This window comes from Nycticebus coucang, chromosome 14, assembly GCF_027406575.1.
Source record: "Nycticebus coucang isolate mNycCou1 chromosome 14, mNycCou1.pri, whole genome shotgun sequence".
Lineage (NCBI taxonomy): Eukaryota > Metazoa > Chordata > Mammalia > Primates > Lorisidae > Nycticebus > Nycticebus coucang.
In genome coordinates, this window is record NC_069793.1 from 93496191 (window position 1) to 93505229 (window position 9039).

The following is a 9039-nucleotide window of genomic DNA, read 5'->3' on the forward strand; positions in this document are numbered from 1 at the left end:
GACACAGTGACCACTGAGCAGAGGGAACAGCATGCACACCTGTGAGACACAGTGACCACTGAGCAGAGGGAACAGCATGCACATCCGTGAGGCACAGTGACCACTGAGCAGAGGGAACAGCATGCACACCTGTGAGAGACACAGTGACCACTGAGCAGAGGGAACAGCATGCACACCCGTGACACACAGTGACCACTGAGCAGAGGGAACAGCATGCACACCTGTGAGGCACAGTGACCACTGAGCAGAGGGAACAGCATGCACACCCGTGAGGCACAGTGACCACTGAGCAGAGGGAACAGCATGCACACCTGTGAGGCACACAGTGACCACTGAGCAGAGGGAACAGCATGCACACCTGTGAGGCACAGTGACCACTGAGCAGAGGGAACAGCATGCACACCCGTGAGAGACACAGTGACCACTGAGCAGAGGGAACAGCATGCACACCTGTGACACACAGTGACCACTGAGCAGAGGGAACAGCATGCACACCTGTTAGGCACAGTGACCACTGAGCAGAGGGAACAGCATGCACACCCGTGAGAGACACAGTGACCACTGAGCAGAGGGAACAGCATGCACATCCGTGAGGCACAGTGACCACTGAGCAGAGGGAACAGCATGCACACCTGTGACACACAGTGACCACTGAGCAGAGGGAACAGCATGCACACCCGTGAGGCACAGTGACCACTGAGCAGAGGGAACAGCATGCACATCCGTGAGGCACAGTGACCACTGAGCAGAGGGAACAGCATGCACACCCGTGAGAGACACAGTGACCACTGAGCAGAGGGAACAGCATGCACACCCGTGAGGCACAGTGACCACTGAGCAGAGGGAACAGCATGCACACCTGTGACACACAGTGACCACTGAGCAGAGGGAACAGCATGCACATCCGTGAGACACAGTGACCACTGAGCAGAGAGAACAGCATGCACACCTGTGACACACAGTGACCACTGAGCAGAGGGAACAGCATGCACACCCGTGAGACACAGTGACCACTGAGCAGAGAGAACAGCATGCACACCTGTGACACACAGTGACCACTGAGCAGAGGGAACAGCATGCACACCCGTGAGGCACACAGTGACCACTGAGAAGAGGGAACAGCATGCACACCTGTGACACACAGTGACCAATGAGCAGAGGGAACAGCATGCACACCCGTGAGACAGAGTGACCACTGAGCAGAGGGAACAGCATGCACACCCGTGAGGCACACAGTGACCACTGAGCAGAGGGAACAGCATGCACACCCGTGAGGCACAGTGACCACTGAGCAGAGGGAACAGCATGCACATCCGTGAGGCACAGTGACCACTGAGCAGAGGGAACAGCATGCACACCTGTGAGGCACAGTAAGCACTGAGCAGAGGGAACAGCATGCACATCCGTGAGGCACAGTGACCACTGAGCAGAGGGAACAGCATGCACACCCGTGAGAGACACAGTGACCACTGAGCAGAGGGAACAGCATGCACACCCGTGAGACACAGTGACCACTGAGCAGAGGGAACAGCATGCACATCCGTGAGGCACAGTGACCACTGAGCAGAGGGAACAGCATGCACACCTGTGAGAGACACAGTGACCACTGAGCAGAGGGAACAGCATGCACACCCGTGACACACAGTGACCACTGAGCAGAGGGAACAGCATGCACACCTGTGAGGCACAGTGACCACTGAGCAGAGGGAACAGCATGCACACCCGTGAGGCACAGTGACCACTGAGCAGAGGGAACAGCATGCACACCTGTGAGGCACACAGTGACCACTGAGCAGAGGGAACAGCATGCACACCTGTGAGGCACAGTGACCACTGAGCAGAGGGAACAGCATGCACATCCGTGAGGCACAGTGACCACTGAGCAGAGGGAACAGCATGCACACCTGTGAGGCACAGTAAGCACTGAGCAGAGGGAACAGCATGCACATCCGTGAGGCACAGTGATCCCTGAGCAGAGGGAACAGCATGCACACCTGTGAGGCACAGTGACCACTGAACAGAGGGAACAGCATGCACACCCGTGAGAGACACAGTGACCACTGAGCAGAGGGAACAGCATGCACACCTGTTAGGCACAGTGACCACTGAGCAGGGGGTACAGCATGCACAGCCGTGAGGCACACAGCGACCACTGAGCAGAGGGAACAGTATGCACACCCGTGAGAGACACAGTGACCACTGAGCAGAGGGAACAGCATGCACACCCGTGAGGCACAGTGACCACTGAGCAGAGGGTACAGCATGCACAGCCGTGAGGCACACAGCGACCACTGAGCAGAGGGAACAGCATGCACATCCATGACACACAGTGACCACTGAGCAGAGGGAACAGCATGCACACCCGTGAGGCACAGTGACCACTGAGCAGAGGGAACAGCATGCACACCCGTGAGACACAGTGACCACTGAGCAGAGGGAACAGCATGCACATCCGTGAGACACAGTGACCACTGAGCAGAGGGAACAGCATGCACACCCGTGAGAGACACAGTGACCACTGAGCAGAGGGAACAGCATGCACACCCGTGAGGCACAGTGACCACTGAGCAGAGGGAACAGCATGCACACCCGTGAGACACAGTGACCACTGAGCAGAGGGAACAGCATGCACATCCGGGAGGCACAGTGACCACTGAGCAGAGGGAACAGCATGCACACCCGTGAGGCACAGTGATCCCTGAGCAGAGGGAACAGCATGCACACCTGTGAGAGACACAGTGACCACTGAGCAGAGGGAACAGCATGCACACCTGTTAGGCACAGTGACCACTGAGCAGAGGGAACAGCATGCACACCTGTGAGGCACAGTGACCACTGAGCAGAGGGAACAGCATGCACACCTGTGAGAGACACAGTGACCACTGAGCAGAGGGAACAGCATGCACACCTGTTAGGCACAGTGACCACTGAGCAGAGGGTACAGCATGCACAGCCGTGAGGCACACAGCGACCACTGAGCAGAGGGAACAGCATGCACACCCGTGAGGCACACAGCGACCACTGAGCAGAGGGAACAGCATGCACAGCCGTGAGGCACACAGCGACCACTGAGCAGAGGGAACAGCATGCACACCCATGAAACACAGTGACCACTGAGCAGAGGGAACAGCATGCACACCCGTGAGGCACAGTGACCCCTGAGCAGAGGATACAGCATGCACATTGTGAGCTGCTTCAGCTCATGCAGCTCACAGATGCCAATGGGACTGTCCTCTGCTCATGGCTGTTTGAGCTCTAATGTCCCGGCTGGATGTCTATACACACCAATCAAGTTAACAGGTTTTTGTCGGTGCCCATTGTGGTGAAGGACAAAGAGCACTGGAGTTGAAATTTAAGTTGCAAATCTACATTCTTCTGAGACTTAAATTTCACATCTATAAACCAGTGCTTTAACATCTCCCCCAGGGCCAGAAGGGCAGGAGAGAGGAGTGTGCATGGAAAAAATATCTGGGCGAACCCTCCAGTGTGGTGGCCTCTTTGTATCATGCACACACCCGTCCTCCTTCCACCATGCCCTTTCACCTCCTCCCACCACACTCCCCCTCCACTCACCAGACTCCTCCTCCTCCTACCACACTCCCCTCCTCCTTCCACCAAACTCCCCCTCCTCGCCCCAACACATCCCTCCCACCACATCCTCCTCCTTCTTTCACCACACCCCTCCTCCTCCCACCACACTCCTCCTCTTCCTCCCACCACATCCTCCTCCTTCTTCCACCACACCCCTCTTTTTCCCACCACACCCCTCCTCCTCCCACCACCCCCCACGTGTTGGTTCATGTGCCATTCTGTGAACGAACTTGCACTGTTGAAAAGCTCCTCTTTTCCAGAAAGAGAAGTACTTCAAAATTAAGCCACTGAGTGATGAAGTAACTTCCATAGAGCTTCCTTTAGTAGCCAGAGTTCAGTTTGCAGGGAACACATGTGTGTGACTTACACCCTTTGCACAGTGGTTATATCAAATCTCACAACCCATTATGTGTTAAACAGTGTATTAAGCTGGCAGTCTTATCATCAAGTGAGGGAAACATGCCTAGTAAGTATCTGTACTCCGCAGGACTCTGTGATAGATGGTCATTATCTATTATCTCTTTTAAGCTTCATAACAACCCATGGAGGTAGGAGTTGTCAATTCCATTTTAATAGTATAAAGAAATGGAGGTTCAGATATTTGTATCAAATGTACCTTTCCATTTATTCTTCTCGTTAATCTCCTTTGTTCTCTTAGTGAGGGAAAATTCAAAGTAATGTGATCTCAGCTCTGGCTCTAGGTCAGAATCTGTGTTAAATACGAATAAGTAGGCTCCATTTATGGATTGAATATTGTGTCATGGCCTCAACCAAGACAAATTTAGGTGTCTAAACCCTAACCCTAGTGTGATGCTGTTAGGAGATGGGGCTTTGGGAAGGTGATTAGCTCTTAAGGGTAGAGCCCACTTGAGTGGGATTAGTGCCTTTTTTTTCTCTTTTCTTAATAGTTTTGAAATGTACCATAGAATCATTCACATTAGGTAAGGTTCTCCCAAATACCCTGCCTCCTTTCACCTCCCCCCACCCTTCTCTCGTCCCTTTTTCTTTCTGGACCATGGTTATGTTTTACCAATCATATGAATGTGTAGGTGATTATATATTGATTTCATAGTAGTATTGAGTACATTGGATACTTTTTTTCCATTATTGAGATAGTTGACTAAGAAGAATATGTTCCAGCTCCATCCAGGTAAACATAAAAGGTGTGAAGTCTTCATCCTTTGTTATGGCTGCATAGTATTCCATGGTGTACATACACCACAATTTATTGATCCATTCCTGGGTTGATGGGCACTTGGGCTGTTTCCATGTCTTGGCAATTATGAATTGGGCTGCAATAAACATTCTGGTGCAAGTGTTTTTGTTGTAATGTAATTTTTGATCATCTGGGTATATACCTAGTAGAGGAATTGCAGGATCGAATGGTAGGTCTACTTTTAGTTCCTTGAGTATTCTCCAAACTTCTTTCCAAAAGGGTCATATTAACTTGTATTCCCACCAGCAGTGAAGAAGTGTTCCCTTCTCTCCACATCCATGCCAACATCTATAGTTTTGGGATTTTGTTATGTGGGCTAATCTTATTGGAGTCAGATGATATCTCAAAGTGATTTTGATTTGCATTTATCTGATGATTAAGGATGATGAGCATTTTTTTCATGTGTTTGTAGGCCATCCACCTGTCTTCATTGGAGAAGTTTCTGTTCAAGTCTCTTGCCCACGTGGAAATGGGATTATTTGTTCTTTTCTTATTGATTAGTTTGAGTTCTCTGTGGATTCAGGTTATCAGACCTTTGTCAGAAGCATAACCTGCAAAAATCTTCTCCTATTCTGAAGGTTGTCTGTTTGCTTTACTTACTGTGCTCTTGGCTGTGCAAAAGCTTTTTAGTTTGATCAGATCCCAGTAATGTATTTTTGGTGTTGCTTCAATTTCCTGTGGGGTCCTCCTCATAAAATATTCTCCCAGGCCAATTTCTTCAAGTGTTTTCCCTGTATTCTCTTCTAGTATTTTTAAAGTTTCATGTATTAAGTTTAAATCTTTAATCCAGTAAGAGTCTATCTTAGTTAATGTTGAAAGGTATGGGTCCAGTTTCAGTGTTCTACAGGTCGCCAGCCAGTTCACCCAGCACCATTTGTTAAGTAGAGAATCTTTCCCCCACTGAATATTTTTGATAGGGTTGCAAAGATCAAATGACAATAAGTAGCTGGGTTCATCTCTTGGTTCTCTATTCGGTTCCATACATCTACCTCTCTGTTTTTGTGCCAGTACCATACAGTTTTGATCACTATAGATTTATAGTATAGCCTGAAGTCTGGTAACGTGGTAACTCCTGATGTGTTTTTATTTCTGAGTAATGTATTGGCTACTTGAGTTTTTCTTTTTTTTTTCTGATTCCATATAAAACGAAGCAGTATTTTTTTCAAGATCTTTAAAGTATGACAATGGTGCTTTAACAGGGATTGCATTAAATATGTAGATTGCTTTGGGCAGTATGGACATTTTAACAATGTTGATTCTTCCCAGCCATGAGCGTGGTATGTTTTTCCATTTGTTAACATCTTTAGCTATTTCTTTTCTCAGAGTTTCATAATTCTCTTTACAGAGATCTTTCATATCCTTTGTCAGGTAAATTCCCAAATATTTCATCTTCTTTGGCACTACTGTAAAAGGAATAGAGTCCTTGACTATATTTTCAGCTTGACTATTGTTGGCATATATAAAAGCTACTGATTTGTAAGTACTGATTTGTATCCTGAGATGCTGCTGTATTCCTTGATCACTTCTAAGAGTTTTACAGTTGAGTCCCTGAGGTTTTCCAGGTATAGGATCATATTGTCAGTGAAGAGTGAGAGTTTTATCTCCTCTGACCCTATCTGGATACCCTTGATTACCTTCTCTTGACTGATTGTGATGGCTAAGGCTTCCATTACAATGTTAAATAGCAGTGGAGACAATGAGCAACCTTGCCTAGTACCTGATCTGAGTGGATTTGTTTTCAATTTTACTGTGTTCAACATGATATTGGCTGTGGATTTGCTGTAGATGGCCTCTATCAGTTTAAGAAATGTTCCTTCTATGCCTATTAAGTGTTCTGATCATGAAAGGATGCTTGATGTTATCAAACGCTTTTTCTGCATCAATTAAGAGAATCATATGGTCTTTGTTTTTTTATTTTATTGATGTGATGTATTATATTTATGGATTTGTGTATGTTGAATCAACCTTGTAACCCTGGAATAAAACCAACTTGATCATGGTGTATAATTTTTTTATGTGCTGTTGAATTTTGCTAAGTTTGCTAAGATCTTATTGAATATTTTTGCATCGATATTCATTAATGATACTGGTCTATAATTTTCTTTCTTTGTTGGATCCTTTCCTGGTTTGGGGATCAGGGTGATATTTGCTTCATAGAATGTGTTGGGAAGTATTCCTTCTTTTTCTATGCTTTGGAAAAGGATGTATAATATAGGTACTAGTTCCTTTTGAAGGGTTTGATAGAATTTGGAAGTGAAGCCATCTGGTCCTAGACTTTTCTTTTTTGGGAGATTTCATACTGTTGATGCTATTTCAGTGATTGATATAGGTCTATTCAAGATTTCTAATTCTTTCTGGTTGAGTCTAGGAAGGTAGTGTGCTTCCAGGTATTGGTCCATTTCCTTCAGATTTTCATATTTCTGGAAATAGTTTTTTGTAGTAATCATTGAAGATTTTTTTTTTAATTTCTGAGGTGTCTATTGTTATTTCTCCTTTATTGTTTCTGATAGATGATATTAGTGATTTTACTTTTCTGTTTCTGGTTAGGTTTACCAATTTTATTAATCTTTCCAAAAAACAACTTTATGTTTCATTGATCTTCTGAATGATTCTATTGTTTTCAATTTCATTTAATTCTGCCCTAGTTTTGGTAATTTTTGTTCTTCTGCTGGGTTTGGGGTTGGAATGTTTTTCCTTTTCCAGTTGCTTGAGATGATCCATTAAGTTGTTGACTTCCTCTCTTTCTGTTTTCTTGATGAAGGCTTCCACTATTATAAATTTCCCTCTTAGGACTGCCTTTGCAGTATCCTTCAGGTTTTGATATTTTGTATCTTCATTATCATTTTGCCCCCCAAATTTGGTGATTTCCTTCTTAATCTTGTCTTTGACCCAGCTGTTATTCAGTCTAAGATTATTTTGTTTCCATGACTTTGTTTGAGTATGAAGATTCCTGTTGCTGTTGAGTTCAACTTTTATTCCATGGTGATCCATGAGGATACAAGGAATAACTTCTATTCTTTTAAATTTGCTGATGTTAGACTTGTGTCCTAAGATATAATCAATTTTAGAGGATGATCCATGGGCTGATGAGAAGAATGTATATTCAATTATTAGGATAAAAGGTTTTGTAGAGGTCTGTTAAGTCCATTTGTTCTAGGGTCAGGTTTATGTCTAATATTTCTTTGTTTAGTTTCTTTTTGGAGGATCTATCCAAAACTGTCAAAGGGGTGTTAAAATCTCCAATTATTATAGTGCAGAAAGATATCAGGTTGTTCATGTCCAACAACTTGCTTTATAAACTAAGGGGCATTCTGGTAGGGTGCATAAATGTTAATTATTAAAATTTCTTCATGTTGGGTGTTTCCCTTGACAAATATGTAGTGACCATCCTTATCTTTCTTTATCTTTGTTGGTTTAAAGCCAATTATATATGCAAATAAAATTGCAACCCTTGCTTTTTTCTGATTTCCATTTCCAGTATTATAGATGTCCATCCCTTCACCCTGAGTCTATTTTTTTATCCTTTAAGATAAGATGAAATTCTTGTATGAGCAGGTATCTTGTCTGAGTTTATGTATCCAGTCAGCCAACCTGTGCCTCTTTAGAGGACAATTTAAATTATTCACATTAATTGAGAGAATTAATAAGCCTGGCTGTGTTATGGGTGTTATGTTTTTCAAATGTCCAGTGGACATTTTTAATCCTTTCACCACTGTGAAAGTTGGGTTTTATTCAAAAATTTCTTAGTGAGTTTACTTTTATGGTAGAGTATTGTGCTTGTCATTGTGGAGGATGGGTCTGAGAATATCCTGGAGAGATGATTTAATTATGGCCAATTTCTTCAACATGTGTATGTCATTAAAGTATTTGATTTGTCCATCACAAGTGAAACTCAGTTTAGCCAAATGCAGGATCCTAGGGTGAAAGTAGTTTTGTTTTAGGAGATGGAACGTTGATGACTATCCTTTTCTGGTGTGAAACATTTTGGCTGAGAGATCTGTAGTAGTCCTGGTATTTCTCCCTTTGTAGGTGATGCTTTTTTTTACATCTGGCTGCTTATAGAATTTTCTCCTTCATCTTAACTTTGGCAAAGTTAATCACAATATGTCTAGGAGATGCTTTTTCTGAATTGAGTCTTCGTGGGGTTCTGAAACTGTCTACTATCTGGATTTCTGTATCTCTTTCCATGCTTGGGAAATTCTCCTCCAATATCTCTTGGAGTAGAGCATCTG